Raw genomic sequence first — 9,952 nt, 5'->3', positions numbered from 1 at the left:
TGGCTTACTTGAGATCCACCTTAGTTCCATAGTTTCCTGATTAATCTTCAGATATGACATTCCAGTCAAAGCCCTATCCAATAATGAGTATTTCCAATTTCTGATTCAATGCAACAAGCATTATTGAATTTATACAAATAACCCTTCTGCTACAAGATAAGAATATTCCCAAATATTTTCCAATTCTGGAGGGATCAGGAAGGAACAAACATTTATGTTTCCATTGAAAGAAACAAAAATATTTTAACAAATTGCTGAACCTGTCAACAACTCAGAAGAAAGTAAAATGCTTAAATTGGGAAAACAAAGCATAGTAAAAAAAATCAGTAATGTTTTACTCCAACGTCATAAAATTCTATTTTGCCAGTTCAGTCTTATGTTCAAACTCTCTTCTATTTAATAGGCAGTGTTACTGTGGTCCAATCCTTCAGTTCTCTTATTTCTTTAGGCGCCTTTAGTTTTCCTGGTAGCGCACTCCTTTCAGAATTTCTTGAAGAGTACATCTGCTATTGGCAAATTCTTTCAGGTTTTGTTTATCTGAGAATGTTTTTATCCTTCCTTTAAATATGAAAGATAATCTCGCCGGGTATAGTATTCTTAGTTGAAACTGTTTTTCACTTAATACTTTGAATATGTTTTCCCATTCTTTCCTTGCTCATATTGTTTCTGATGAGAGGTCAGAGGTTAGCCTGATTGGATAACCTTTATAAGTAACCTGACATTTCTCTCTTGCCAATTTTAGTATCTTGTCTTTGTCTACAGATTTGGCCAGTCTGGCTATGATGTGCCTTGGAGAAGATCTTCTTGGGTTGATTCTATGTAGGGTCCTTTGTATTTCTTGGATCTAGATATTTGAATGCCTCTCTAAATTTCGAAAGTTTTCTTACAAGATTTCATGGAATAGATTACCAATGCCCTTATTAGTTTCCTCACGTTCTAGGACACCGATTATCCTGATGTTTGGGTGCTTGATGCTATCTAGTATTTCTTGTATAGTATTCTCAGTTTTTTTTTTTGGTTATTTTCTCAGTTTTTTTGGTTGTTTTTTTCTAGGTCAGAGGTTTTGCCCTCCACATCCGAGATTCGATTTTCTGCATGGACTAATCTGCTTTTAATATTTTAGAGGAAGATTTTGGTTTCCTGAATGGCAGCTTTCATTTCTAATAGCTCCATTTGATTCTTTTTTTATGGTGTGCATTTCCTCTTTCAGATCATGGAAGAACTTCAGCACCTCCTGGAACTCACTGACTCTTTTCTCCTGCATCTTCTGGAGTTCATTCTCTCTCAGCTCTTGATCTCGTTTAGTTTTGTCATTATGAATATTCTGAATTCTCTATCAGACATTTCTAAGAGTTCTGCTGTACTGTCTCCCTTAGGGGAGAGATATTTTCTTGATTTTCCATGTTTCTTGTGCCTCTGTGGTGGTTTCTGGTCATTCTGTGACAGAATCTCTCCTCCACTTGTCTGAATGTTTTAGGAGTCTAGAAGATGGAGTTTAGAGTATAGCTTCTCTGAACAGACCAGAACACACCTCAGCTTTAAAATGGCTTTTTGTCTGAATATTTGGAGAGTCTAGAAAATGAAGTTTAGAGCATAGCTTCCCTCCAGATATGTGTGTTTTATATTTTTTATTCTCATTTAGTCTTCATGAGTCCTGTAGAGTGTCTGTTAACTTTTCCTATTTGACAGATAAAGAATTTGAGACTCAGAGAGTCAGGAACTATGCCCAAGGTCACACAACTTCTAATTACCAGAGCTGACTTCAAGATAGTACTCTTTCTTTTAGTCATACTGCTTCCCCCAGTACCCCCTTTCATTCATATTAGTGATATGGACAAAATATTTTAGGAACATTGAAGAATGAGAGATCAGTTTTCTTCAAATAGCATATGAGTCTAATTCTTGCCTTCATCGTTAATAGGAAAAGCATGTCACACACTCTACAATGCTCAACAAAATGTGTTTTTTTGTTTTGTTTTTGTTTTTGTGGGACTCACAAAAGTCAGGACAGAAAAGTGACTACTTGGAGAATAAGATATAAACAAGTGAATTTAGAACAAAGTTCACATAAACTTTGGAACAAAGTTCTAAAGTACATGAGAAAGATGGGATCATTTTAGAGCAAAACAGAGGAATTAACGGTAGGAAAAGAGAAATACATTCATCTTACAGGGGCCAGGACTGGCCCAGCAGTAAAACTGGAAGCTCTGTGAACCTGACCCACATGAGAAGATTCCGGATTCTTGTCTGGGGACCTCCCTAAACCTGGTCATGTGTGTGCCCATGATCCCTGGGGTTAGCTGAGGCCGCGTGTAGAATTATGGCATCAAGACACTTTGGGATTGCTATTTCACTGTCTTTCTCTCACTCATAGAAGAAATAAATAAACTTATTTTTTTTACGGAGGTGGATAAAGAGCCAGTAGTTAGGGTAGGTGTGGAGGTTAAGGTGCTGGACTCCAATATGACCAAACACAGTTCAAATCCCAGGCACATGTGCCCTCTGGCAAAAACCTAAAAATTAAAAAAAAATTTATCCTACAGAGGGGACAAAGATAAAAAATATGCTGCTCAGGACCTTATGTTGCTGAACTCCCAGGTAGTTGACTATGGTTCAAGTCCTGGCCCTGGAGGCTTAAAACTCAAGCTGGGTGTATGTGTGTGCACAATGTGCAAAATCCCAAGAGGAGAATGGAGAAAAGATTATTGCATGGCCATCTGCCCTGGGGTGGGGGGTGATTTCTCTCTTTCTCTCTCTGTCTCTCGACAAGCGCACACGCCCTATAGTAAAAATCTCTCAAAAAAATAATGTTTGAATATAGAAGGAGTTAATAGAAAATTGTGACAAATTATTTAGCACTTTGTAGGGTTTACATTCAGCTCTTGTTATTAGAATTTTTATAATATGGTATAGTGTAAGTAGAATACAAAATAGTTAAACTACAATTTATGAAAGTTAAATATTGTAGCTTATTTCTATATTGCTATATATTGCTACATATTTCTTATTTTTATATTGCTATAAGTGGGTATATTGAGACACATGAATTTAATTCTTGCCTTTATCCTTAGTTGGAAAAGTATGTCACACGTTCTAAAATGCTCAACAAAATGTATTTTTGTTCTATTTTTCAATTTTGCTATAGTGTGCTTATGCTCACCAGAAAGAGACAGAAGAAAAGAGAAAAATCATTCCCCAGCAGGGAAGACTATGCTGCAGTCACTTCTCTATACTCTTCTCAGGATTTTGGGCATACACGCACATGCGGAGGGCATGTTTTTCAAGTTGCTGGGTCTGGGACTTGAGCTGTGCAGTCAGCCATGTGGGATCCAGATGCCTTAACCACAACTCCACCTAGCTGACCTAACAATATGTATTATTTCATTTTACTCATTATTTAGATAATTGTTCCATGTAGCAACATATAATCCCTACCTCTCTTGTAGGACAGGCAGTAAATTACATAGTAGAAAGAATATAGAGAACTCTTTCCTCAAAGGGTGCCTAGTAAGTTCAAATTATTTCTGTTATTATACATCCATGTTAATTTCCTATGGGAATTGCTTATTCCAGCAGACCATGGTTATTCTCTGTTGACTTCTAGTTGCCTTGAATATTTTGATCCTTTTTTATTTGCTTATTTGACTTCAAAAACTTAGGAAGGCCATTAAATTTAAGAGCAAAAGAAAAAGGAATTTTTGAAAGTAGAGACCAATTTCTTATTTTCTTTTTAAGTTTTATTCATTCATTTATTTTACTTTGACCAGAGAGAGACAGAGAAAAAGGGAGAGAGAGAGAAAGTGAGAAAGCAAGCCACCAGGCCTGGGACTCGAACCGTGTTGGACCATGTGGGAGTGTCCAGCACCTTAGCCACCATGCCACCTGCTGGTCCCCACTAGAGACCAATTTCTAAAAGAAAAGAAAGTTTTAAACATTTTTAAAAGAATTATTTAATTTTAAAAATATTATTATTTTTAAAATTTGACCAGAGAGAGACAAAGAGAGAGAGAAGGAAAGTGATAAAGTGGGGCCAGCAGGTAGTGTGGTGGTTGAGGTGCTGGACTCCCACTTGGCTGGCTGCTGTTCAGGTCCTGGACCTGGCAGCTTTTTTTTTTTTCTTTTTTTGAGAGGTTTATGCTATAAGACGCGTGTGCTCGCCAGAAAGACAGAGAGAGAGAGAGAGCGAGAGAGATAGAAAGCGAGAAAGCACCCCCCAGGGGGATGGCTATGCTGCAATCCTTTCTCCTCCATTCTCCTGTCAGGATCTTGGGCACGCACGCACACGCGCCCAGCGTGAGTTTAAGCCACTGGGTTGGCTACATGGGAGTTCAGGCGACATAACCATTATGCTAACTGCTGGTCCCAAGGCAGCTTATTTTCTCACTTTCTCTCTCTCCTTGTCTGTGTCTCTGGTGAGTACATATATCCCTACAGCAAAATTTTAAAAAGAAAAATAATAATAAATTAAATAATTCTTGGGGAACCAGCAGTTAACGTAATGGCTACATTGCTATGACAGAGAGAGAGAGAGGGACAGTGGGAAAGCAAGCTGCCAGGACTGGGACTTGAACCACAGTTGGCAACGTGGGAGTTCAGCGCCCTTAACCACCACGCTGCCGACCAATGCTCTTAACTACCACACCACCTGCCAGTCCCTCTAAGATACACTTTTAGAAAGGTTAAGTAATTTTCTGGGACCAGCAGATGGCATAATGGCTACATTGCTGGACTCCGATGTAGTCGACTGTTATTCGAGTCCTGAACCCTGTGGCTTAAACTCATGCCAGGCACGTGTGCGTGCATGCCCAAGATCCCTAGAGGATAATGGAGGAGAAGGGGTTGTGGCATGGCCATCCCCCTAGGGGGGATTTCTCTCTTTCTCTTGCTCATTCTCTCATTCTGTCTCGGGTCAAATTAAAAATAAATAGATGAATAAAATTAAATAATTCTTCAACAAAAGAACAAAAATGCATTTAAAAATGAAATATATAGTCGTATGTGATTGTGAATGGTTTGTGTAGTCCACTGCAGGAATTAGATAAAGATTGAGAAAGGGTCTTCCTGAGACACTGATTGAAAAAGGGGGTTCCTGGTGGACTGGTCATAAGTCGGAGGGAGTCCTTAAACAGGTAGGTCATTAAGTGAGGAGTGACGTCTTCGTTAACTGGAGAGAATTATTTGAAAAACAGAGTAGTATATTAAATCCTAAACCAGCACTTCCTCTGATAGAGGAAATTGGTCACATAATGTCAACTGGCATATAAAAAATCCATTACAGGGGCAGCAGATGGCATAATTGTTATGTCGCTGGACTTGCATGTAGATGACTGAGGTTAGAGTCCCAGACCCAGGGGCTTAAAACTCACATCGGGTACATGTGTGTAGGTGCCCAAAATCCTGAGAGGACAATGGAGAAGAAGATTGAGGCATAGCCATCCCCCCTGGGGGATGATTTCTCACTTTCTGTCTCTTTGTTTTTCCAGTGAGTGCACACACCCTATAGCCAAAAAAAAAAAAAAAAAAAAAAAAAAAACCCCCCTCTTCTAAAAAAAAAAATAATCCATGCAAGACCAGCAGATGGCATGGAGGTTAAGGTGCTGGATCCCACATAGCTGACCACAGTTTGAGTCCCCAGCCTAGCAACTTAAAAATAACACTGAATGCTTATGTATGCCCAAAATCCTGAGAGGAGAATGGAGGAGAAGGGGTTGTTGTATGACCATCCTCTCTGAGGGATGAGTTCTTACTCCCTCCAATAAACTCTGTCACCCCATCTTTCTGGCGGGTGCACACGCCATATAGCAAAAAGAAAAAAATCATATTTTTAAAACTACCATATTTTCGGGAAACAGTAGTTAGCATAATGGCTATGTCGCTGGATTCCCACGTAGTCAACCTTGGTTCACGTCCCGAGGACCCGGTGGCTTAAAACTCACGCTGGGCACGTGTGCGTGCGTGCCCAAGATCCCCAGAGGAGAATGGAGGAGAAGGGATTGCGGCATGACCATCCCCTCTGGGGGGTGATTTCTCGCTTTCTGTCTTTTTGTCTCTCTCTGTCTGTCTGGCGAGTGCACGCGCCCTATAGCGAAAACCTCTCCAAAAAAAAAAAAAAAACTACCATATTTTCAATATATGCAAAAAAAAAAAGAGAGAAGTTCGGGTGGGCTAATAAACAATAGAGACATATTTAATTTTTTTTAAAGAGTAGAATACATCTTTATTATACAATATTTTATTTTTTTAAGAAACTTTCTTTTCTAGAATACACTTTCACATTAGAAATTCCCATAGTGGGAAAATAACAATTTATTTCTTTTTTTTAAATTTTATTTATTTTTTTTTACAATTTATTTCCTATAATTTTATATTTGTGGGCAGATTATTTTAGGACAAATATAATGTATTTAAGCATTACATCTTAATTCAGAATTTGTAACATTTTGACTCATCTACAAGGTGTACTTCTTTCCTAAATGAACTTCTTTATATTCAGAAGCTCTCTTAAGATTTTCTTCCTAGCATGGAAAAGTTCTTCACGCGTGGTATTAGTATTTCCTCATTTTAAAGTTCCCCTAGGATATATAACCATCGATAGCTGATATAACAGAGGAGGAGTTTTCAAAAATTTAACACTTGTCTAATTTCTAACAATCTTTACTCACGATGTCATAGTCTTTCCCTTTGTCCACTATTCCCACTCTCCCACTTTGTCCACTACTTCCAGGACAAATGTAGAGCTTTGATCATGTATTGATAGTAATAAAGCTGAATTCTCGTCAAGAGATTGATAAGTTAAATAGCAAAAGCTCTTATATAATGTTTAATTATACTGTGAGTCTTATGAGAATTGTGGAGACAACCCTACTAACTCACCAGAATACAGAACTCAGTCTCACAATTTCTAGGTACCTTTCAAACCTTTTCTTTAATAACTGAATTCTGAAAAGAACCGTATGATTAGGAGACCTATCCATCCATGAACTTATCTATTATTTCCTCCTTATTGTGAGCTGAATAGCATGACAGAGCAAGGCAAAGAGTAACATGATCAATTCTTAAGGTATTACATCAAAAAAACTGGCGCTTCCACAGCGTGACAACAGCCTTGCAGATGCCCACGCCATGACAGTTGAAATAACAAAGCCCAGCAGAGGTTAAAGCTGAGAGTGCCAAAAGGCCTGCCGTGGCAGCTTTCTGTGATGCATCCCCAGGAACATAGTCAGTAACAACTTGTTCAAGGCCCCAGTGACTATGGAGAGTGAGGGTTGCAGCCAGGGAGTAGTCCATCACAGAGCAAGGATTCAGATAAGCAGCTGGAAGCAGGCCCAGGAGCAAAACACTGACAACTCTCTCACTAGTCCAATGGAGAGATGCAGCCTTGGAACCAGAGTGGTGGTTTGGTGACAGGGGGATGTGCTGGACTCCCTGTGCTCTACACCATCCTGGGGTAGGCTGGTCCTGGAGAAATGCAGAGACATGAGCTGGTCTGATCACTGGGGTTCGCAGGAATAGAGCTCGGCCTCCCTGGGCATTGCAGAGGACACTCTACCTGCAGAGAAGTGCCATCTCGTTCCTTAGGGCTCAAGGTCACCCAACAACCTGGTGACATATTTAAATTTGTTAGATATGAAGAGGTAGGATTAGGGCCAGCAAGTGGCTTGGTGGTTAAGACACTGGACTCCCTCATGTCCAGCCACTATTTGAGTACCAGACCTGATAGCATGCTTTTTCACTTTCCTTCTCCCATTCTCTCTTTGTCTGGTGAGCCTATTTTCTCTACAGCAAATTGAAAAAAATAATAAATAACATTAAATAAATAATTCTTTTTTAAAAAGAGTAGAATTAAAATTTTATGTATATATAACAGAAAATAGAATGTTGATAATAATCGAGGTAGGTGATATTAAGTTGAAACCAGTATGTTTGGGACCAGCAGATGGCTTAATGGTTACATCATTGGACTCACACATAGTCGACTGCGGTTTGAATCTCAGACCCGGCGACTTAAAACTCACGCTGGGTGCGACTTAAAACTCACGCCAGATGCTTGTGTGTGCGTGCGTGCATGCGTGCCCAAGAGGAGAATGGAGGAAAAGGGATTGCGACATGGCCATCCCTCCTGAGGGTGATTTCTTGTTTTCTGTCTCTCTGTCTCTCTCTGTCTGTCTCTCTACCGAGCACACATGCCTTAAAGCAAAAATCTTCCTCTCTCAAAAACAAAAACAAGCAAACAAACAAACACCATGTTTATACATTTAAAAAGGCATAGATGTCAGTTCTTTCAGCTAAAAATTATTTTTTGAGTAAATAATTCAGAAAGAACAAGAGCCATAAACAAAAAGATATCTTCTTTTTTTTTATTTTTATTTTTTTTATTTTATTATCATCATAATCTTCTTTCTATTACACTAGATTACATATAACTTTACATTGACTTCCATTGCTTTTTCAAAAGGGAATGCCATGCATGTCAGTCAATACAGAGATATCAATCTCCCCGCTTTATCATTCAATATCTTTTCCATGCTTTTCCCAATAATTATTATTATAATTTTTTTAAACAGTCAATCACTATTTCTCATTTTGCTTATTAAAAAGACTTCACCCATCATGAAATGCTTCCCAGACCGGTTCAGTTGAGAATACTATACGTGTCATCATCAACAGGTAATAAACCATATCTATTTCTCATTAACATCCTGCCTCTCTATTGTTCACTGCTGTCTTTATCCTCTTCTCTCTCCTTTTTTTTTTTTATACTTTGTTTTTTATTATAAATTTTTTTTTCTCATCACAACACACATATGAATTTTCCATCCAAAATACACTGTGCATTGGCTCAATCAAGCACATCAACATATATGTTCTCAGCAAATGATTTCCCAATTTTTGTGTCCTGCATACCTTGCCTTTTGTTTTGCCATCCTAGATTCCCCATCCCCACCTTCTGCCATGACCCATCTTCCTCCTCCATTGTCCCTGACATTCATGATTGCCCTCAATGCCTTTCGCCCCCCCCATTCAATTGTTCTACCAATGAACTCAATTAGTCTAAGTATATCCACTAGCTAGCACAGCTGACATATCCTTACACATGTATCCAAATCTGATCCTAGGCATAAACCCCAGGGAGTAGAATGAACATATTATAAAGTAGACCCCAGTTGTGTCCATACAACTCTCTTCAGTCATCAAATGTGCATTTTTTTTTCCTCCTGCTTATTACTTTTTTTATATTAAATTATATTGCCTAACACTCATTCCCTGAGTATCATCACAACACACCAAGTGTAGTTTCCCATCTAGGATAAACTACATAGTGTCTTAATCAAGCATGTCGTCACCAATACTGTTCCATTTCTACTTTCATACATATAAATATGTTTTTTATCCTATGTTTGACCCTCAGCCCTTTCCCCCTCTCCCAATTACTCTATCTCTGCTATAGACAGCTATCCTCCAGAGGGGTCATTGAAAATGCGATACCTGCGAGTAGAGGGAGAGGGGCCAGGAGTCCAAAGTTTTTAACAATAGGGAAAATAGATTCCATTCAAGGTTGGATCAAGTGTGGGTCTCGTGCAGTTCCGCAACTGTAGGTGAGTCTCCATGGAATACAGTTTCAGGAAAGCAGTTCTGGTAAGCAGAGTTGACCATCAGTTGATGTGGCACAGCGGCCATCTTGTGGTTAGCAGGAGTGGTGTTGTGGAGGTCTGCAGCGTGACTTATCCTCTGGTATCTGGCTTCCCTAAGAATGGTAGGGTAGTTCCTGTTCTTGCCTGAGGTAATGCAGGGCTGGTATCCATCATCTTCTCACTGTCCATAGGTAGATAAAAACCTTCTCTACAGTGTATTTCTCAGTTGGTTTAAGGCAGTTAAAGGTTCTTTCTGTTGCTTATAGTTGCAAGTTCTTAATCCTTCTCTTCAGTTTCAGCTGGCTGGCCCAGAGGCCACG

The 9,952-nt window shown here is 39.1% G+C and overlaps 1 protein-coding gene and 1 pseudogene across 2 annotated transcripts in view; one reads left to right on the top strand and one right to left on the bottom strand.

The window, feature by feature from the left end:
* Positions 1–9,952, top strand: part of ZFYVE9 (zinc finger FYVE-type containing 9) — a 137,589-nt gene that overhangs the window by 24,329 nt on the left and 103,308 nt on the right. The gene's annotated exons all lie outside the window — the stretch shown is intronic.
* LOC102496248 (succinate dehydrogenase [ubiquinone] cytochrome b small subunit, mitochondrial pseudogene) lies at positions 6,929–7,566 on the bottom strand (annotated as a pseudogene).

This window comes from Tupaia chinensis, unplaced genomic scaffold (genome assembly GCF_000334495.1).
Source record: "Tupaia chinensis unplaced genomic scaffold, TupChi_1.0 Scaffold000259_1, whole genome shotgun sequence".
NCBI lineage: Eukaryota > Metazoa > Chordata > Mammalia > Scandentia > Tupaiidae > Tupaia > Tupaia belangeri.
The sequence above is the reverse complement of the archived record's forward strand: the minus strand, read 5'-3'. Positions and strand labels throughout refer to the sequence as shown.